The 23,309-nt window shown below is 38.7% G+C and overlaps 1 protein-coding gene and 4 non-coding genes across 5 annotated transcripts in view; 3 read left to right on the top strand and 2 right to left on the bottom strand.

Moving 5' to 3' along the window:
* LOC124163940 overlaps nt 1–23,309 on the bottom strand; it is a 250,137-nt gene that overhangs the window by 90,055 nt on the left and 136,773 nt on the right. The window lies entirely within an intron of this gene.
* Nucleotides 2,585–2,656, top strand: Trnam-cau. Its single transcript has one exon. It is a non-coding gene; the product is annotated as a tRNA-Met (tRNA).
* Nucleotides 14,427–14,498, top strand: Trnam-cau. Its single transcript has one exon. It is a non-coding gene; the product is annotated as a tRNA-Met (tRNA).
* Nucleotides 15,149–15,220, top strand: Trnam-cau. The gene has a single exon. It is a non-coding gene; the product is annotated as a tRNA-Met (tRNA).
* Nucleotides 19,493–19,563, bottom strand: Trnag-ccc. Its single transcript has one exon. It is a non-coding gene; the product is annotated as a tRNA-Gly (tRNA).

Here is a 23,309-nt window from a genome sequence, read left to right as displayed (position 1 = left end):
CTCCTCGTCTATGACTATTCAGCTCTTCTACATCTGCATGATACCTGCGAGCCACCTCTATAGTGTTTGGCAGGAGGTGACCAAACACCAACGTAATAAGTCGTCCTAGCAAATTACGCTATTGATTCTGTTAATTGAGACACCGTTGCTGTCCTTAATAGTGCGAGGAAAGAATGACATTCACACAGTTCGAACTATCGACCTTCATTCACTCATTAATTAAGGTATGACATCCCTAAAAATATTTTTTAGCCTTCTATAGTTTCTTGCGGTTCCAACGACATGACGAATAGCTAGTTGTAATCAAGGCATGATACATGAATAAGGTTTTCTTTTTATTCCAGTGCAGGCAACTTATTGGAAAAGCACTAAAAACATAAAACCGCATGATGAAATATTATTAAAATTACCAATTTAACGAATTATGACATGAATGATACAAAAATATTTTATAAAATGTGTAAGGAAACAACAAAAGCGATTGACAATACAATTTTTCAAATAAGTCGGTAAAAATATACGCAACTAATCTTACCCTACTCTTATAATTTTATTATTCTATAAAAATATTATGGTGGCCAACATTTTATAGAGGAACCGTATCATCTTGTGCCAACAATCCTAAGATTGGTTTTCGCAGTCAATAAATTTATCCCTTAGTCGAACATTACTAGGTATCAACGCATTGGCAATCTAAACGATAAAAGGTATCATATAAGAGGCGAGTTTTTTATTTCAACCAAAATTTATCGGTTTTTCTTGTAGATTTTAAATAAATTGGGGATATAAATAGCTTACCTCTGACGTTCTAGGAGGGATTTTACATTTCATATGAAAATAAAAAACCAATATTAACCAATTCATTATTGGTTTTTTATGCATTTTTATCAATGCATGCAAAATTATGCAAAGGATGCATTTAGTCGTCATGGAAGAAATAGCCCGAACCATTACGCACTGAACAACCTGAAAGAAAGCACTAAATCATAAAGAACTTGAGTCAGGTGCGTCAACAGTATGATCAGCTAGAGTTAAAGGCAAATAATGAACTGATCCTCCATCTATGATCGGCCAGACGGATTCTCATTCATAGAAAGCAGAAGCAACACAATAAACGCGCAATGCCTAGAGATTTGGTTGTCTAATAATGCAATAGCATGCCTCCTTTCAAGTTCCAACTGGCCCAGGGGCTAGGGGGTCTTGTCAGCCAGGTGGAAATCCTGGACCTCCTCGGGCCATCCCTATGGGCAGGTCGGAAGGGTCCGAGTTACGAAATATACCACTGAGTGAAGCGGTTTTAAGTATGAGAATAAACTGGGGAATAAATGGGGTGCTAGCAGGACGAGAAGCGGACGTCTTTCACGGATTTCATCACGAAGGGGAAAGATCATAAAACGAGAGGATATATTGTCAATGGGGATGAGGAATATTATGGGTTCGGAGACGCTGAGATTGTCTAACGAAACTTTCCTAAAGCAGAACGAACCTCGGTGAAATTATAGAGCACTATTACTGACCAAATATACCTAGACCACGGTGATAACGATGAAGGAATTGTGGAGCGCCATCTACATCCACTCAATACTCTGCGAGCTTCCTCAAAGGAGTTTGACAGGGGGTAAGTATACACCAACATGTATCATGCAATTCGCTACGTCTTCGTAGTTGTTGAACAAATAGGCCGTAAAATATGCCAGAAGGTAGATTGAGCTCTCACCGATCATGCATGCATTGAAGTTCACCACAACCACGCAGAAAAAAGATATTATTATGTTAATAAATGCAGCTGGATAAAACAATTTAAATGCCGAAAAGGAAAACAAAGACCAAGAAACCCAAACCAGCGAAAGAAAAAAAGAAAGAAATAAGCATTTAGCGAGTGAAGCCATTAATTACATTTACGGCACATCTGCTACTATCCCTGATAGGAAAGAGCGACATGCTAAATCTCTCTGTTTTGCAATCAAGTAGTCTAGACTCCATGTGAACATCATAGTGGATACCGTATTTTTCTATCAGTGAGAGATTTCATCTCCCCGCAAGATGGCAATGCTGGTTTTTCTCTTGTAAACAATCTCCTTACGGCTATTTACAGAAATTGGCGCTTATGTTCCCTAAATTGATGTTTTAACCGATTGACTATTCAACCTGTATTACTACTAAATAAGATGTGGATCGAAAATGATCAGAGGGTATAAACATAATTAATCTCTTCGGATCTCAGTTATCGTATTCAATAAGGAATTCTATTATTTAAATTGGACTAACTTGACCGTGCCATAATACTCGTGAATAACATTTTGAAATTTGAAAATTTTATGGCTACCTCTGATACAGTACTCTTCTCATCGCCACGATTCAATGATGGAAAACGAGATTAAAAGATCAAGCGCATGGGCAGCAATAAATCTGATTATAAAGTAGGCCAGACTAGAAAATTACATACTACCCCACTAGCCACTTCGGCTTATGGTAATAGAAAAAAATTCGCATAGCAGAGCGTGGTTTCGATCCACGGACCTCTCTCTCCCCGTAAGGTGCTCTGGCTCCCCTAAAAATTTTATTACCAAGGAGAAGAATGAGGAGCAGAGTGGCGCAGTGGAAGCGTGCTGGGCCCATAACCCAGAGGTCCGTGGATCGAAACCATGCTCTGCTATGCGAATTTTTTGCCCCTTACGGGGAGGTGGTCTGGCTTTTAGTCTTGTGTGGCTTGCTATAATGAAAGTTTTGTATCACAGGCAGCATAAAAGAAAGGGGTAACGCACCTCCCCCTCTAGTCAACTGAAATAGACCCTCCAGAAAAGTGAAATTCAGTTAGCCCTTTCCACGCCTATTAAACGAAATCTAGCAAGGCTTAGGCGATTGACCTGACCTTTACTTCAACAAAATAATTTGCAATATCGTTAGGGAATAACTCTATTAATTCAGAAACTCTAGGTCTTCACGAGAGTTTTAAAGAGGTCGAATTTATAAAAACACAGTTCCCCCTCCGTATCCTGTAAGCAGTATCGCTTCAATGGCATTTATACCCACGAAAATGGCACTTACACCTTCATGAAAGTATAAGTTTAAAATTCCAGGGAGATGGAACTCTAGAATCGCTACCTTCTTCGGATAGAAAATTAATTAGGTAATGTTTGATTCTTTCATGGTTCATTTCTGAAAACCTTACATATTGACAAAATGGACGAACAAAACTCAAAACTAATACGATGGAAAAAGGAGAAGTATGCAATCAGTCGTCCTAATGAGTGCAGGGAGAGAAGAAACCTCGCAAGAGGGCGCGTGTTGATAAGTTTTTTAATTAAATCTTTATTTAAATCATTTTTCATACGTAGCAAATTTAAAATGAAAATTTTAGCTAAGAATTAAAGGAGACAAAATACAAAACAATATAAAAATTAACAAAGAATAAATCAGAAGAGAGAGGAAAACATTAAATTAGCTGACAGATGGAACAAAGCTTATACGGTAAAATTGTGAGAGGAAGTGCATTTACAAGGGAGAAGAGGCGAAATTAAGGTGAGTACTTGGTTAGGAAGATGCTGGTCAAATCAAGCAGATGGAGTAGGGAGAGCGAGCAGGTGGAACGAGTGGGTATCCTAAAATTCATCAGAGAAAAGAGTTCAAGGCAGTCAGCTCTCAGTAGTCGAGTTAAAGGTGTCATGAAGTATTTAATATCGATTTAAAGTCTAAGGTTACGTAGATTTGATAATGAGAGAGAAGACAGCAAATGTATTACTCCGGGCATTCAGACAACCAACCCCCGACCTTAAACGCAAAAAAAATACTTTTGAATATCGTTTGGGAATTGATCTCACCTAAATAAGAAACTCTAAAGACAATCTAAAGAGCGTTTTAAAGATTCACAGCTAACCCCGAGTAGTATGCCTTCATTAATACCTGTGGCAATGGCGTTTATAACTTCATCACTATACTCTGATGCATAAAATCTAGGCGTCTGCACTCACAGTATCAGAGTATTGTGTATATACATAAAGTAACTTATATACTTACTCTATGGTATATATCAAACGTTTCCTATACAATCGCCTCACCTCATTTTTACTTTTTACTTTTAAGGTGGTAGGTATACTTACAGGAAGACTGCGAATTTTCAGAGCTCTTATAACAAATAAAAATTAAATAAATAAGCCAATTACAATTTTAAATTAAACAAAAAACGAAACAATAGACCGATTACCGTGACCACAACCTTAGTACTAGTTAAGTTGTACTGTAAATTATGCATTAAATGAGATGATACCAAGTGACTAAAATGTTTAATTCACAACGAAAACGGACCAATAGCAACCGAGACAGAATTTATCAGAACAGAAAGTCGGTAGAATAGAGAGCGCCTAATTACTGATAACCTGGGTATTTGTATGTGGAGTAAAAAAGTAGAATGGGTATGGCAGGAAGTTACTCTAATGTTGAAGAAGGAATCAATATCAGGACTGCCGGAGTGGGAGTTAATGGCATTGTAAATGAATTTTATGTCTGATTGAAGTCGGAGACGTGTTAAACTTCTTAACTCTCATTGTCAGCCAGATAAGTTCGATCCTTTCCTGTTCTCATCCATAGGCATCCACGGGGACACGTGCCCCCCTCCCCAGACGCTTAAAAAATAGACTATATTTTTAATACGGTTACCATTAAGTTCGAGTTCAGCATTCTTTCGGGCTGCATCCGCGTCCGTTGTAGAAGAACCACAACAGTTTCGTCAGCTCTCCTGCCAGCGTCCTCAGGTGAAGGATGCTGTTCCTTCACCTGAGGACGCTGGCAGGAGAGCTGGCGAAACTGTTGTGGTTCTTCGACAACGGACGCGGATGCAGCCCGAAAGAATGCTGAACTCAAGTAATCACCGCGGAAACCTGCGTACGACCATTAAGTTCGGTTTATTTAGTGTATTACGGAACCACAGTCATTTAAATTAGTATTGATAACTTTCACGTCAAAATAAAGAGAATATTTACTGCAGTAATTGTAGTACTTTTTTAATCACAAATATGAGGAGACCTCTTGTACCCCCCAGAAAAAAATCCTGGATCTGCCACTGCCCCCACCTGACTCTTTCATCAACCTTTCTATGTGCCATATATCTGTATAGAAAATTAGCTCCCCCTTCTTCCCCTTTCATATCTTCTTTGTTTTTTTTACTATTGTAATTCTGTCTTTGATATTTTTGTTGTTTATATATAAACTTTTTACTTATATCCATTATGTCAGACAATATAAATAAAATCAGAGTGATAGAATGTAAAACAGACAGTCAGAATTTCTTTTCTTTCCACGATCGATAAGAGACTATTAAGGCAGCGTTAGAACTCACAAATAGATTAGACGACTTGTAGTGTAGCTTACTATCTTGTGGTATTGTAATTTGTTAGCATATGGTATATAAAAACGTGATAGTATCATTTTTTTTAGTATGCGTGACGTTTTTTGGACCGTGTGGTGTGCATTTGGGTGTCCAATTGCATGGTGCATGCTGGTGATAAATCACCCCCTGCCAAACACCCTAGATATGGCTCGCAGGGTATAATGTAAATGTAGATGTAGCTTATGTATTCCTTAATTCATGTTTATGAACTTTCCTATGAACCCTTCCTGCATCATCTTTTACATGTTCTAGCTTCATGATTGCCTTCATAAATAGTTGGCAAGTTTTGCCTTTGCATGAATGTGAAAGTATATTTTGTAAGTATGCGTAACATTTTTATGGCCGCGTGGTGTGCATGTGGGAATCAGCTTGCATGCTGGTGATTGATCACCCCCTGCCAAACACTCTATAGCTTGCACTTAGGGTATGATGTAGATGTAGATATGCTATTATCATTAGTAAAATTAGACATTGCAATATTTCCCCCGAGTTTTATTATGACACTACGCGTTTCGTCGTTACAAACAACATTATCAATTTTAGTAATACTAAGAACTTCCACCATATCGTGCCCAACATTATACAACATAGACAGTTATCATGTTAATGTTTCACTGTAAACTGGCCGAAATGCTGTATGTGATCAACTTGATGAGATAAATTAATTAATAAATATGGTGTAGTTCGGAAGTTCGAAGGAAAGGGTGCTGGAAATATAACAAGGGATATGCATTCCCCTGAGTCTTCCGACTGATCCTGCAGGCTCCTCCCCCGTCCACTTCCGTTTCCTCTCCCCCCAACCTCCGACCCTTAAAACCCCTCCCCTTTCCCCGTCACCCTGAAGGTTAGGGAGCGTGCGCCTCGTTCCCATGTGTTCCTTTCCTCGGAGCCAGGTTTGTTCCCAGGTGTGGCGCGGCCCTCGCTCAATGAAAGGCCTTCCCTACCCACAATGCACCGCTCGGGTCCCTTCCGCTCTCTCCTCCGCGGGCCCTCCAGCGTGGGAGATAGCGCACAGAGGGTCGGAAAGGGGCCGCGAGCCTGACGGCGTTGCCAAACGCATTGCAATAGCACCAGTTTTTTTCCGCTCCACAAGAATATCACTGATCAAAATGTGTATTGATATCTGCCTTGCATGGTATGTATTATACATGTTAGTGTAACTGACCTCTTAGATAAACTCTAATTCAAGAGGGGTGTCTTTTCTAACAAACTTAGTCATATCTCACGAACGCCAACATGATAGGGAAGATCAGAATATATAAATAAAGTAAGAGAGATAGACTGTAGAACAGACAGATAATGAATGCCTTTTTCCCGGGATCAATAAGGCATAATAAGGATATAATGGCAGCATTAGAACTCTCAAATAGATTAGATGACTTGTGGAGGAGGCTTCCTACTTATTTATACCTTAATGCATGCTTCTGATTTTATTATTATTTCTGAAAGCATGCGGTAGTATAGTCTGCTCGTCTGCGTAACGTTTTTCGGACCGTGTTGTGTGCATCTGGGAATCCAATTGCATGGTGGTGATTGATCACCCCCTGCCAAACACCCTAGAGGTGGCTCGCAGGATATTATGTAGATGTATGAAAATACCTTTACTATGGTATGAAACATTAATGATAAATTTTTAAAACTCCAATAGTAATTTTCACACTATAATACACTTCTCTGCCAATAATGATTTCGACATTTTTAGGCCATTCAAGGTGATCTTCAGAATTACCTAAAAAAGTCGAAATTATGGTCGATAGAGGAGTTATGTAATAAATGAAGGAAATTACAATTGGTGTTTCACTATTTTATCGTGGTTATATCGTATATACACCATGTCAAGCCTGAAACGATTTTCTCTCCTCTTCTCACCTAACCACCCAGTGAATACTCACATTCTTTGTCTTTATATACTGCTGTGATACTGCTGAATATTATTTTGTTCATTGTGGTTTACGTTTTGCTTACTATTTGTTAATTGCTTTCTTTGCTATTGTGAGTCCAGTGTAATTGCCCTTGCGCTGTTTTTGGACTGCATTAAATAAATAAATAATTTGACGAATATGTAGTTTTAAAAATGGAAAACGTGAAAAATATCAATAGTTACTAAAAATGGCATCATCCCGAGAATGCAAAATTTCCAAGGGACACTTCTGGTTCCCCACACCGGATATCCCTGTGTTCCCCTCATACCCTATGACCCCTAAAATACTCCCATCGGGCATACCTGTGGGACCTCGGCACGTGTTCCTCCCAACAAAGGAGCATATCGGCCCTTCTCCCCATTCGCCCTTCCCGCTGAGACTAGAGAAGGCCCAGCCGCTGACAGAGGACGCCCGGGGAAATGTATCGGATTTTTCCAAGCGGAGTCCCGCGCGACGAACGCCTGCACGTCGGTGGTCGACCATTCGTCGCATTGACATGATTTTTATGGCTTCCTACTTAGATTCATGGCCGAGATTTTGTCTCATCTGTGTGTTCTCTTGCCTCGCCGCCGCCGCTAGGGGTTCTGTACGTGAAGGGGCGCCGCCGGTCCAGCTGCCCCTCCAAGTGACTTCTCTATCGTTTTCACATTCCGTCCGAATGATGGCTATTTAGAACTATGGGCATTGATGCGATCACAATACTAACTCCTCGAGTTCCTCGAATAGTTTCATTTTAGCCGTCTCCCACGTTTATTATGGCTAGAAGTGACCTCGCGGTCAATATTTCAACCGAAGCAGGGAACGTCGCACACTGGTCCGAAATCGGAAAAAGCCGGACAAAAGTCTTTCGGCTTTTTCCGATCTCGGACCATTGTGCGTCGCCTTAAATAGCACAAAAGCTAGATTAATGCTCTAGATTCCGGTTGTTTGGGACATCAAGTATTAACGACAGTTGCTAACTAGCGATAACTCTTTAATGTAAGAACGCAATAGAGGAATTACCGTGTAAAACACCCGTGTGAGCTCCTGCAGAACTTACGAGGCGTAGGTAAGGAGGAAACAGTTTTTCCAATTCGACCGTAAGATGGAGCGATTTTGGCCTGAGGATTTTGTGGAAACTGTTCTTATCTCACTACCGGAAAAGAACAAAGTCGCAAAATGCTGATAATATGGGTCTTTTAGCCTAATACTGTATGAGGCGAGAGAAATTATGAGGATTGTAAATAGGCGAATGGAGGCAAACGATTATTGAGGCGACAGATCAGTATGTTTTCAGGAAAGAGAGTCCGCTCGTGACGTGATGGCGGTAATGAGAGCCGTATTGGAGAGGAGAGTGGAATTTGTAATATGATCAAGAAGCATGCTCCTTCTTCGTGTATTTTGAAAAATAATTTAATGTAATGAACGGTAACTTTAATGAGAATTTTAAAAAGAGGCGCTAATTGAAGCAATGGGGGGCTCAGACTGCTCAAGATAAGATAGCCATAGAAGAATAAGGGTGGGCAAACATTGGCCGAGGAGTGAGGAGACAAGGTTGTCCCCAATTGACCTAGCTATTTACCGTATATGGGGAGGAAATGGTAAGGAATGTGTGGAGGTGAAAGATGTCAGGGTTAAAAAGAGTTAGGGATGAAGGGGGAAAGATACTTAAATATGAGGGGTTTGCAGATGATCTGATTTCGCTAAATCACCCGGCGAAAGGGTTGCCGGCACTAATAAATGCGCAGTAAATAATGCCAGGAATTAGGCATGAAGAAAAAAACACAATATGACCAAATTTAAGTGATATTGTGAAGTTTCGAGTGCAATCAATCTAAGGCTGAATATAAAAGTAAATGAAAAATTGGAAAAGGTAGAAAAATTAACCCCTTTTGAGCAGTACAAATAGAAAAAAATGAACTGCAGTAAGGGAATCAGGATAAGAATAGCTTTAGCAAAGTAGCGTTTATAATTCCGCTTAGTAAAACCACTTGTCTGTTTCCACACACTTTAGTACTTCCCACAAAGTGTGTGGAAACAAACAAGTGGTTTTACTAAGCCTAATATCAAAGATTTCCACCGCATCACGCCGGACACTGTATCTTTTAGCGTTTATAAATAGGTAAAAGATAGAGGATCGTCACGAACTAGAGTGAAATAAGGGTAGTGAAGTGCCTTATATGGAGCATTTTGTTTAATGGTGAGGTAACGTGAACACTAATCGAGGTGAATGAGAGATAGATTCAGGCGTTCGAGATGAAAGGCAGACAACTGCGTCAGAGGGAAGAATGTTGAATGTTGCGTAAGCGGAGAAGGAAAAGGAAGAGCATAAGTTTCATAAATAGAATGAAAAGGAATATTCTTTATTGTAGACGAACGAAAGACGGTGGCTGAATGCGGGGAGCGTGAGTCCCCAGACGAGTTTCTTGAATATATTTTTTTTAATTACCATAACTGATAGAATAATCAAATAAAAATCCCAAAAACTCTAAATATAGTCAATTCAGTTATTTTGCATGGTGGCTTAGCTGGTTGTATTGCGTTCAATGACGTTCAGAAACTCTTGTAAAAACGTGAAATTTTTTTGCAGAAACCTTCATAAACACTGTTGTCTAGAGACCACCTCAACATCCCTAATAGCATCGAAATATGTGATTAGAAAATCCATTAAAGCGTGCCATGCGGCAAAACAGGGTTAAATAATTTTGGTTAAACGTGAAACATGCTAAACTGTTTTTTACGTTGAAGCGGGTAAAACTTTTTAAACAGGAATTAATAGGTAGGTAATTTTCCTTATCATGGAGGTAGACCATGGAAATTTCAATCAATCAGGCTTGAGATGGTTAAATCGGACTAGACTTGATAAATCAGGTATGCAGAAGCTATTCGGTCAAATAAGATGGTTAAATTGAGATAGAGAGGGTCCTGAGAAAATTCAAAAGGAATGCAGCGGCGAAGGAAGTTGTTAAAGAAAAGAAGCTAAACGAGCGAGTTGTTTTGTTGGACGCCAGTGATGAATAGATACAGGCCAAAACGAAACTTATTTATGTTAAGTAGGTGAGAAAAAGTAACCATCCGAAAAATTGTTGGATTATATAAAGTTAAGTATCTGGAGAAGAAAATACCGCATATTCTTACCACTACGTAAACAAAAAGATTGTAATACGACTCTAAAAAAACGATGATTTCCTTGAATGAATACGATAGCTTTCGGCTTACTTATAGAAGACCTTTCTGAAGAGATAACACAAGTATGTTATAGTTAACACTTGACCATAGAATTTTTCACTTGCTCGACAATTTTCATCGATTCTATTGAATTCGATAAATTATCTATTCAATTGTACTCCGGTCGATATATAGTCGGCGAATATAACTGTTGAATATAACTGTCGGCGATCGACTTGTTGCGATTATTCTTCCAGTCTTTTATTGGGGAAATGGCCCTCAAGTGATCCAAAAAGAGTAAATTTCATCTGCGATGACATAAAAATGTTTTTTTGCCATTTAATAGCCTCCCTCGTATATCCATATAGAGAGATGATCTACCCTTTGGGAGTAAGTATAGAGTCAATTTCAACTCAAATATTTCGATATGAAGCTTTGAAAACCGTTTGGGTGGACCAACTGGTTGAAATTCCCTTTGATAGCATATGTCGTTCTCCATCATTATCGCTAATGCAATGCGCCAGTAAATCATCACTTACATTTTCATTGGAAGCATTTATTGACTCGGTCACTCATGGATTCAACCCAATTTTGTTTGGATAGGAAAGCATAGAGTTCACCCTCACCTAAGTCGTAGGTGTGTGTACTTCACGTATTCAGTACAGAGGTCCAAAATATTTCCCCGGACCGCCTCCCTACACAAGGTGTTTTTGATAGCATGCGCTTTGCTTGGATTTACCCGGCTAGACAATTCCGTAAAAATTCCTTCAAATAATTCAACAGAATTCCTTAGCTGGTAGAATCGCGTAAAACTCTGAGGGGTTAAAAATGATTGCCTTTATAAATTTCTTTAAATTTTCATAAGGTCACTCCTGAAAATACTGATTTGAATTTGAATTTAATACTCCAAGCTTGAATGTACACTTTTTCTTAACAGGACAACACAAATGGAGCTTTAGGTAGCTCCAATGGTTAAAAAACCAGCATGGGAGCTACCATCATAAAAATTAATTTCACGGCAGACCAGAAACAAAAAGAAAGTATATATAATTTTTTGAAACATTATCACTATGAAACATATATGTGACAATAACATACAATAAGTAAGAATAAAGTATAATATGTGGACAGAACAAAATTAATTTCTTTTTCCTCCTTTCACAAAAATATAAAAATAATATATAATAATATGTATATTATTCACAAGCATCAAAAAGATCATCCATATCACCATGGGACAACAACCAATCTTTGGCCTTTTTACAAAAATTATTTACACTCTTTAACTCTTTGATCAATAATTTCTCAAATCATTTTTTTCCCTATTGGCGTTTATCACCAAAACGCACCCGAGCAAGGGTCAACCATTCATTATTTCACAATGAGTCCGCCCTAAATCACAATCCATGTCCAAGCAAACCGTTTCTTTCCAGGAGGGACGCAGATTTCCAAGTAGGTATTCCCGGAATGGTAGGTTTACTTTTGGGTGCACGGCAAGGAAAAAAAATATATACGACCTCGATACGAAATAGGAAAGGAATTTGGAGATCGCGATTGACGTATTCCGAGGAGAAAACTTGCGTGACAATCGGAATAGATGAGCAACCTTTGACTAAAAAAAATACGGACGCCCATCGAGGCAGAAAAAAAACAAACGGACAACTTCTAAGTTGTGTGTCGGGATGGGTTTGAGCTTTGTTCGAGTTTACAAGACCACCAAACTCGTCGGCACGGACAGTAGGAATTCGTGTGGGAACTGTTTTAGCGTGGGAGGGGCGAGATTAGGATAATAGAATGCTACAGCAGCTACCCTTGATAAATTCACGTCCGAGAGTATCGGAACAAGGTGGAGTGGAAAGGTCCGAGATGGATGAGCGGTTCGAAATATCGTAAACAAGGGTGGTAGAATAGTTAGTTTCCTTGTCGACTCGGCTACCTGGAAGCGCGGATTCTTGGACCTTATTTACGACGGCATTTTTTTAATCTTTTACCGGTGGGGATAGACCTCTAAGAGGAGACTCATGAACAAATTCAGATGTAGGCCACGACTGAGCCAACAACCATTTAATGTTCATAGAATGTTTAAACGTGGAAAATTCGTGTGAAAATAAAGGTTCATTTCACCTCAATTGAATAAATGCTTGATCCTTTAAGCCATCGATCTTGGCAGTAAAACTACCCTGTCGAAAAGGAAGCGTTCGGGGAAGTGTCCGGGTAGTGTCGCGGGAGTGTTCAGGAAGCGTTTAACGGTACGTGAACGCTTCCCGGCAGCTTCCCGAACACTTCCTCAACACTACCTGACTGTCGACCCTTCGCTTGCCGAACACTTCCTCGCCACTTCGTGGTTGAAACACTTCCCGGACGTTTCCCCGACACTCCCGGAACGCTTCCGAAGCGTGGGAAACACTTCCTCGACGCTCGCTGGACGTTTCCCCGACACTCGACCGCGACCGTTGTCGACACTCCCCGAACGCTTCCGAAACACTTCCGCGGAAGCGTTCCAAGTGGGCCATAATCTGCTTCCCGAACACTTCCGCGACACCTCCTCAACGCTACCCCAACACTTGCCCGCCACTTCCCGAACACTCCGTCCGACGCTTCCCCAACACTTCCTCAACACTTCCGTTTCGCCTGGGTAATGGGAAGGCGATGCGCCGCGCGGGAGAAAAATTCAAATTCCGATGACAGAGATTACTGTTTAATTTAGTTTTCTCGATCTCGTTAATATGCCGATAAGTATTACGGGCATGTGGGATGAGGGAAGATGGAGGGGTAGAATTTGCAATGGGTGGTGGTGCGTGGGAGTGGTACAGACTGGTTTAGGAATCTAATTTCGGCTCCCTTCAAAAGGCCACCGTGAATGAATGGGCAAACTGCCTCCCACAACATAAGGGGAATATTATCTTTAGTGGTGGGGGAAAGTCCACCCGCGGTCGAAGTCTCATCCGAATCACCATTGGAATCCTTCTAAAACCAGCAAAGACCTTGGGCGCAGATAACTTCCGCGAGAATGAATTATCTCGCAAATGAAGGTGGCCCAAACGTATCCTAGGTGACCACTCATTGACCAAACTAAACTTCCCCGAATTCACCTGAATTTTAAGTCTACTTTCACAGTTTTCAATATAATTCAACACATCGTTCTTAACCGAAAATTGCATTCAAATTAATTAAGGGAAGGTAAATTATACCTTTAAACCGAATTTTCAATAACCATGAGATGATATTTTTTTTCAATTGTGAGGCAACACTGCCAAAAAAAAGAAATCAATTTTATATTTGTCATTCATTCCCGCAAACTGCTTCAGCATGATAAACATTTACTGGACAATTATGATTACTTTACCAGGTGATTTTTATCGCTCGCATTTGTTAAAAATTTCGGCAAAATTTTAATACAATCAAATTTATGTCTTTAAATGGTATTAATTTTATATCATCAAAAGAATGGAGACGCATAAGTTATAAAGATTTTTTGAAATTGATATTTTTTACAAATCAGACTGACGAAAGACGCTTCTTGGGTAGTGTGACAACCTAAAAACATACATATTTAGAATAGGCAAAAATAACGGGCGAAACTTGGTGGAAGTCATTTCTCTTAGGGGTTGAAGGAATAAAAACTTTTCTTTTTCCACATGGCGATCAATATTGTCTGACCATGGTTTAGTTTCATGATGAAAATGTTACGCTGTTACGACACCATGGTCGGACAAAATAAAGCATCATGAGGTAAAAGCAAAGTTTTTATTCCTTCGACTCCTACGATAAATTTACAAAGCATCTACAGTGCCAACAAGGAAAGGCTTAGCTGAGATAGCAATGTTTTATCTGCGTGAGTTTTCTTCTAACCTCATTCTCGAACCACTGAAATGGGAAATAGTCCCTATTCAAAATATGGGGGAAGAGGGGACGAATTGTTACTTGTGCGATCCGGAACTCAAAGCTCAATTGCATCATTTAATATAAACAGCAGAGTGGCGCAGTGGAAGCGTGCTGGGCCCATAACCCAGAGGTCCGTGGATCGAAACCACGCTCTGCTACAAATACTTTTTTTAAATCAGCGGATATTTACCTGAGTAAAGATTTGTGTGTGTCTGGTATGCTTTTGGGGTGATCATATTTAAGAGTTATTAAAATGAAGATTGACATTTCTGTTAATATTCATATTAAAATTTCAAGTTAAATATTCAAAATTACCTGTTTTTCGGCCTCTTTTTAAAAACAATCTACGGCGAGAACCTCCGAAGTTGAGAGGGTAGTAGGTAAAACATTTAAATTTCGGTAAAACTCTTTGTTTGACTTTATCTCAAAATCTCCGCTTACAGCTATTTAGTAAGAGAGTAACGCAGTCAACTAGGACGATGGGAAACGTTTTTAATGGTAAATGCTTTGCAAATAAGTGTGTTTATTGTTTATTATTGCATGACAAAATTATTATCTTTTAAACATTTATTCTATTCAAGTTAATCTTGTCAAAAGCAATAAGCGGATATTTTGAGAAAAAATATTTATGGAGTTAAATCAGAATTAAAGTTTAATATTTGTGGTTTTAGTCTTATCTTTAAATTATCAACATTATTATTGAAGTACGGATAGTCTCTGCTTAGAAACGTAGGCATAGAGGGGAGGAGGGGGCTTGTAGCATAGGTATTCCAGAACTGAAAGGTCGAATGCATCCCCTACCTTCAACAGCAGAGTGGCGCAGTGGAAGCGTGCTGGGCCCATAACCCAGAGGTCCGTGGATCGAAACCACGCTCTGCTAAAGGCAAAATTTTATTATTATTGATTTTTGTACCTGAACATAAATTTATTGTAGCTCAATGACGCATTGAGATAGGAATGTTGACAATGCGTAAGAGTATTGTGTAAAGAGAATAAGAGTTCAGAATAATCAATTTTTGTTCCCACTGCAAAAATGAATTTCCCTTTTTTTAATTTTCCCAAACATTCCATGACTTTCCCTGAATTTCCAGGTTTTCCTGAAGTATTTTCCCCCTGATAGCATGCAATGCGTCCGTATACTGGAAATGTATATGCCAAAAAAGCTTTTAAACATCCCTATTTCAATACGTCATTCAACAACAACAAATATATTTTTAGGTACAAATATCACTCATCATTAAATAATGTCTTTAGCAGAGCGTGATTTTGATCCACGGACCTCTGGGTTAAGGGCCCAGCACGCTTCGACTGCGCCACTCTGCTCTTGTTTCAAATTGATGCAATCGAGCATTGAGCTTCGGGTCACCTATGTAGGAAAATTCCCCCCTCCTCCACATCCCCAGCATTTCGCATTTCAATCGCACGAGAGTAAGGTGAGAGCCATGTTGACGATATATCACCATCTAAGCTAGGCATTACTTGGTCAACGCTGCTAATAATTGTATGGATGATTTAACACTTTCCCGCTGAATAGAATGAATAAACTGTTCTTGGGTTTCCGATAGGGTAAGACAATCTAAGAGCGCCCTCATTATCATCATATGGTTTTCTTCCCTTAACTGGCAGGTTCCAAACACCAAAGCCGTCTCCATCTCCTCCTGTCTAAGGCCTCCACTTCGAGATATGAAGTGAAACACTTTGCACTTTCCACTTAAAATTTAGTTAACGCATCATGACCCAATGTTGCTTCTAAGCAACATCAAAAATTTATGAATATTCAGCTTTTATTAGGAAATATCTAAACTACGCATTATTTTGTGGTGCAAATTATAATAGCGAAATATTTAGCTGGCATGATTTATGATTAAATGCAAAAAATTTCAAATTTCCAAATTGAAAAATCTTGAAATTTGATTTCTCTCAGAAGCAGCTCTGGGTTAGAAAGGGTTAAACTACTGTCGACATGTTTCACTGCACTGAAGCATTATCAAGACTCCACTTCGGTTTCCTTTTACCTTCTTCCTAACCTCAATGCGTCCGTGGTATGCAGCCTTCTTATTCCTCTTCTATCTTATCTCCTTCCAATGTTCCCTCGACTGCTGCAATTTTTAATCAATCCCCTTCCCGCTTGAAACATGCGCGATCCGATCCTATCTTCTCGTTATCACAGCTCTCCATAGTGATTCTTCCTCTTCAACTCTTTCCAGCACCTCCTCATTCCTCACTTTATCCACCCACTTCACTCTCTCCAGTAGGGAGGGCCGAAAAAAGTGCACTTCGTCCGATCAAAAACATGTATTGGAAATAAAGTAATAAAACTTTGTAAGGTTCTCCATTATTTCAATATGGGCACGACCCGTGTTTCGTAACGTAGTTAATTTTTCAGGTGACTGATCTTACATCATCATCATCATCATCACTGGTCAATAATCCTAAGATTGGTTTGACGCAGCTCTCCACTCAGTTCTCGTATCAGCTAATCTTTTCACACCTACGTCTTTCTTCTCTTTCACATCCTTCTTCACTTGTTTCATATAATTTGTTCGAGGTCTTCCTTTTCCGTTCTTGCCTTCCACTTGTCCCTCGACTATTGTCTTCATCAGGCCATCATGTCTCAAGATGTGGCCTATAAGGTTGTTCAGCCTTCTTGTTAAGGTTTTCATGAGGCTTCTCTTACATGCATCTTATATTTAAACATACATTTGACAGTAAGGACAGCTATCGGAAGGGAATGGACTAGTAAGATGCAAATATAAGATGCACGAAAGATCAGTCATCTGAGGATGTAACTACGTTACGAAACCCGGGTCGTGCCCATATTAAAATAATAGTGAACCTTACAAAGTTTTATTCCTTTATTTCCCATATGGAGAGGTTTCACAAAGTAAACCCTGAAGTTATGAGACAAAAACATTTGTGTCTTAAAAGTGTGTATTATCAGTATAATGAACGGTATAAAATATTAGGCCAATCGGATAATATCTTTAGACTGCGCAAACGCCATAAATTTTCATATTTTTTGAAGAATTTGGCATTTTCAAAATTAAAAAAATATGTTTAATTATGTCATGCCAAAAGGATGTATCTCTTTAACATTTTATTTTAGGTCTAGTATCAATTATGAAAAATAATAGACCTGTAGCACAAATACTTTAGACCTCTCAATTAGGGTGAAAAATAGCAATGTGATATGTGGAGAGTTCCAGCCTGCTCTACACCCACATCTCAAAAGCGTTAACCCTATCCCTATACCTTCTTCACATAAGGTCCCCGTTTCGCATCCATACAACATAACCCTCCACACATAATATTTCACCAGTCTCTCCCCCAGCTCTAGGTTCATATTGCTGCATAACACATTTCTCCTGTAATTGAAAACTTCCTTCCCTACAGCTATTCTTGTCTTTATCTCAGTCTCACTCCTCCAGTCTTCAAAAAAATTGGATTTTCTTACCCGGTCGAGAACTCGAGAAAAATGTATTCGCACGAATAATTTGTAAATTTATATTTTTTATTCCTTACACTACTCAAAAATCACCCTATGTCAGTTTTATGAGAAAAATATATCATAGTTAGATAAATAAAAGATCGTAGCACTTTTCCACAAAATGTTTTTGATAAAATATCCAAAAATATCTTTTCTCACTGTCTCTACTCTGTACGCCTGTTCCCACCCCCTTCTTCAAAGATGTCAAGTCCTCCCCAACTCCCCTTTCTCAATGGTATAAAGGTGATTTTCAAATGTTTTGCAGTGTCTTCTACCAGATGATGGCTCAGTGAGCCGAAACGCGTTTTACGCAGTAAAAAAATTGTGGAAAAGTGCTACGATCTTTCATTTATCTAAATATGTCTAACTTCTACCTATTGAAGCCTGAATCTGTTGAACTTGTTATAAAATATATCAATTATCACGTTAAAAGATATCAAGAAATTAAGCTCTAGGCAGGAATTTTTCAAGACCAAGGAGCTGCAGCTTTTTCCCATGAGGAAATTTTCACAATAGGACATACATATTTTTTTGAAAAAGGGTCTTCTTCCGTGCTATTATTTCAAAAAATCTTATTCCTGAATTGCATCCTTCCAGAATTTCATATTTGCTTATCGGTTTTCCCATAATTGTAGGATGAACGCTTTATTTAACATATTGAAAACATTTAGAAGTGTTTTCTTGGATAAAAGTGTTTTTGGATACTACACAATTACTTATACCACTGTTTTTACAGAGCGGGACCCGGGTTTCGATGAATTATCATCATCTTCAGGAGCTAATTATGATTTTTATATCTTAATATTGTTACCTCGTTACTTCATGAATTTTAAAACGGACGCCAGAATTGGGGAAAAGAATGGGTAAAGATATTCATTTATAAGAGCACTGTCCTGACTTTCAATAATTTTTAAAATTTTTAACTGCTCTCCAGAGTCCAATTCACGGCGGTCATTGCAAAATTTTAAAATATTAATTTTTGTGTTGACTACTACGCATATGATGTTTTCATATTTGAACCTTTTGTTTTTGGACTACTTTAAAATAGTTAAATTGCTTCGTTTTCTCAGTACTTGTACATGCTTCAACTATTAAATATACTAATAACTTGGCGGTGAATTCTTCTCGGGTTTCCATCCGGGTGAGCTCCATCTCCATCGCTGCCGACGTTTCGATAGAATCCTTTTCTATTATCAAAAAGGATTCTATCGAAACGTCGGCAGCGATGGAGATGGAGCTCACCCGGATGGAAACCCGAGAAGAATTCACTGCCATCATACGCCGGGAAAAAGTGAAATCTTACATACTAATAACTTATAAGATTTCAGAAGAACTATAAAAATACGCTCGATTAGATAAAGAGATGTATAAACCTCTCGTTTATAAACAACTAATAACTTCGCAAAATGCAGTTTTTTTCCCCTCGGCTTGGAGGAAAATACCAAAAAACAGGTGTAAACTTGACAAATCTTCAGTACGTATTTCAAAACCATAGCTAACATAAGCTATCTCAAATTTCACAAAGATGTGACCATGCAATTACTGCCGAACGCAGAATAAGATATGTTGAGCGATTGATACCATTTGTAGTTGATTCATTAAATTTTGAAGGAAAATGATAATGCGGGAATACTTAAAAGGTTTCAGAGGAACTATAAAAAAATGTGCACTGCCCGGGAATCGAACCCGGGTCGCAAGAATGGGAATCTTGCATGATACCACTACACCAGCAGTGCTCCTGCCTATCCACTCCGAAATAAGCGGTACATTAGGAAGGAAGTTCAGACGCTTCCGCTGGCGAGGCTAATCGATACGGCAAAACTTGCTCCTCCCTCCCTGGGTGTGCTTTATCTGCCTGGCCTGATCACGTGATCTCGCAGTTCGCTTGGCGCTGCGTTCAAAACCAACCCTTTTCACAACCGAGGGCCGATATATTCACCCTTAACCAGTGACGCGCAATTCTTGTTATACTGCCAGTGACGTGCGGTCTGGGAGACCGGAATAAAACGAAAATTCATAAAACGTTGCAAAGTCATTTTTATTGCTTAGTTTAATCTTTCTTTGACTCCTCAACTATCATAAAACTTATATTTAATATTATGCATTCCAAATACGAGCCTACTTTTTCAGTAAAAATTGTTATTAGAAACAGGATCAAAAAACTGATATAAAAAACTCTTGAGTTGTTATTATTATCGTACTTTTTATAATTAAGTACTTAATTATCCACGTTATGCAACAAAAAATGCTTCCTTACAAATTATAAATTAATATTTTTATTATTATTATTATTCTTGAAAATTCACTAGGAATTGTTTTTAACGACTCTTTGAATTATTTCTACCAGTATAGTCTGAGGTTTCAGGCGAGATGGAGTGGAAACGTGACATGATGAAAATGAAAAAGCAGGAGTAATTTCCACAATTTTACATTTATTAATACCACCGGTTTCGCTTTTTCAGTATCATCAGGTACCTGATGATGCTGAAAAGCGAAACCGGTAGTATTAATAAATGTAAAACTGTGGAAATTCCTCCTGCTTTTTCATTTTCATTATTTCTACCAGCATAACGTTTATTGGTTTTTCCAATGTAGTGACATGAGGTCTCACAGACCGCTACTAAAATTAAGTTGCAAATTTTCAGAAATAAATAATAAGAATGTTAAATTTTAAGAGTGTCCTTATTATACAAAGTTGTGTCGCTCACGAGGATTATAGATAATTTGAAATAGCAATTTTGAAAATATTCATAACTTTAGAAACGTAGCGGTCTCTCAGACCGCACGTCACAGGTCAAGGGTTTAAAGGTAGTGGGCGAAAAGTTTAATATTTGACCAAAAAATATCTTCACTATCCTGGGGAATTTAAAGTGGACTCTATGTCATTTATATTATCAACACAGAATTAACATAAAATTGTCTCACGCACTGCATAGAAACTGATGTGACTCGTGACGACGCTTTGTAAATTCTTGTTCAGCTAAATGCGATGGCGGTTGGCGAAACTCCTTCATGATGCACAAAGGTTTAGAAAAGACTTCGCTGTTTCACAAAATAAAATATATTTGCGACCGGTTTCGATACAGCGTATCATCATCATATGTATGTCCTATTGTGAAAATTTCCTTATGGGAAAAAGCTGCAGCTCCTTGCTCTTGAAAAATTCCTACCTAGAGCTTATTTTCTTAATATCTTCTAACGTGATAATTGATATATTTTATCACAAGTTCAACAGATTCAGGCTTCAGATGATGATATGCTGTATCGAAACCGGTCGCAAATATATTTTATTTTGTGAAACAGCGAAGTCTTTTCTTAACCTTTGTGCTTCTTGTTCAGCATTGTTTTTTATGTCAAAGCAACGTTTCACCTTAACTAATCCTCCATTGATCGGGGAAAATTTTAGCAAAACATTGAAAAAAAAGCACTGTGTTTGCCTTCAATATTATTTTGTCCAGTTTTCTTTCTGCGGTAAACAGCTGTCTGCTAGCCGTGACAGACGCGTGAAATACCATCCGCTTCACCTGATTTAGATCCTGAAACCCTTGTATTCCTGTCCAAGGAACCTATTACCTCAGACTGCTCACTGTTAACGTCTTGGGTGTGCATAATATTTCAACAAATGCATAATCTTATCTCTCCTGTACAACTTTAATCTATCATGAAGGTGATGGCGGTGAGGGGTTTTACAAAGTATATACAATGTTGACCTGGTAATTACAAAACAAAATTGCAAATTTTACAAAAAAAAACAAAAAATAGGTCTTTTCCGTATCAAAATACAAAGAAATGACTTTTTCATCCAGGAAGCGCCACACGGTGCAATTTAACATGAACATCGCCGGCTAAACAAGATTATTTTAGAGTGAGGAAAGCAGAAGAGTCGATCCGGGCTCCTACCAAAAAAAAAGCCAATTCAACGGTATGTACTTCCAATTCACATAAAACAATGGAATATCTCAATAAAGATAAAGGTATACATACCAGAAAAAATTGAAATTTCGAAAATCTTATTTTGTCATGGCAAACGACAACAGCATTCAAAGAATATGAAAACTGAAATGATGTAGCAAACGCTTCATACGGCAGAATAGAAACATATCGATTGTACAAAAAATCTCTAGCATAACTCTCTTAAAATATTTTATTTACTTTATTAGTATATTACATTATTACAAGTTCCAAATGCCCAGTAATAAAAAAAAACAAAAAAAAATATATGGGGTGTATGGGTTAACTGTGTTTTTTATCTCTCCTGTAAAGTTAGCCAAAATGGTCATCATGCCTTTCTGCAGTTAGCGGTTCAATTAGTCCTTGCTCAAAATATGGAATGTGGGGAATTGTTGCTATGATCATCCGAAGTTTAAAGCTCTATTGCATCACGCCGAAACAAGTGCAGAGTGGCGCAGTGGAAGCGTGCTCGGCCCATAACCCAGAGGTCCGTGGATCGAAACAACGCTCTGCTAAAGATATTTTTTACAGTGACACAGTCTATTGTACACGAGTAAAATTTCTTGCTATCTGGAATAGTTTTGGGTAACTTTAGTTTAGAATAATTAAAATGATGATTTTAATTTCTAGAATTATCGGTTTTCACCAACTTTTTAACTAACTTCGGTAAGAACTCCATGAGCTAGAAAGTAAAGCGTTTAAAGTTTGGTACAACTTCTTGGCTACCCTAATCTCAAAATCTTCGCAATACTTCAAGGTATTTCTGTACAAAAATGTAACGAATTTTATAGCACGGGGAAAGACTACGAATCCTTATCCTTCTTCGTGGCCGTTGCTGATTCTAACCACCACACGTGCATGTATTCAGCAATTCATATCACTTTTCGAAATTGTTGAATGATAATTATTTTTTGGCTACGAATGAGTTGGAAATGTAAGGTGAGGGAAAGATCCTTTTGGACAGGCGCCACCATCCTAGTTACATTGGGTGGAGTTTTACCGCCTCGATGGGTATAATTTTTTTATTCAACTATTTTCGCGGGCTTTACCGGCTTTACTGAGATCGGGGAACTGATGCTGAATCCTGGAATAAGGGATAGCTGACAGGAGATGCGGATTTGCCACCGAATTGCGTCCCTGGTGTCAATGACCTCACCATAGAGTAGAGTTCCTTGCCCTCGGTCAGGTAACTAAGCCTCAGAGGAAGGCATTTGGACCAGGGGTCACCAGAAGGAAGGTTGGGAGAGCAGATGACATCCCTCTCATGAAAGAGACAATATTTTTTGCTCTCGTCCAGGGGATAGTGAGTTCTTGTGTGTGTTTGAGCTTGCTTGAGGGACTTTGGGGATGAGTGAAAAGGACCCTAGGCTGCACCCAGGGCATTCCTCCCAGACCCTAGGGGTAACAATAGTTTTTAACCTCCTCTTTCCCCCTTTTCAGCAGAAAAACCTTTCACGAAAGAGCAAGGTCGACCATTATTATTTCGCTCACTCTCCCAGCACATTCACGGACTTAAAAAGGAACCATGCCC

Source organism: Ischnura elegans, chromosome 8, assembly GCF_921293095.1.
Source record: "Ischnura elegans chromosome 8, ioIscEleg1.1, whole genome shotgun sequence".
Classification (NCBI taxonomy): domain Eukaryota; kingdom Metazoa; phylum Arthropoda; class Insecta; order Odonata; family Coenagrionidae; genus Ischnura; species Ischnura elegans.
Note: the sequence above shows the minus strand (reverse complement) of the source record. Positions and strands in the feature narration are given on the sequence as shown.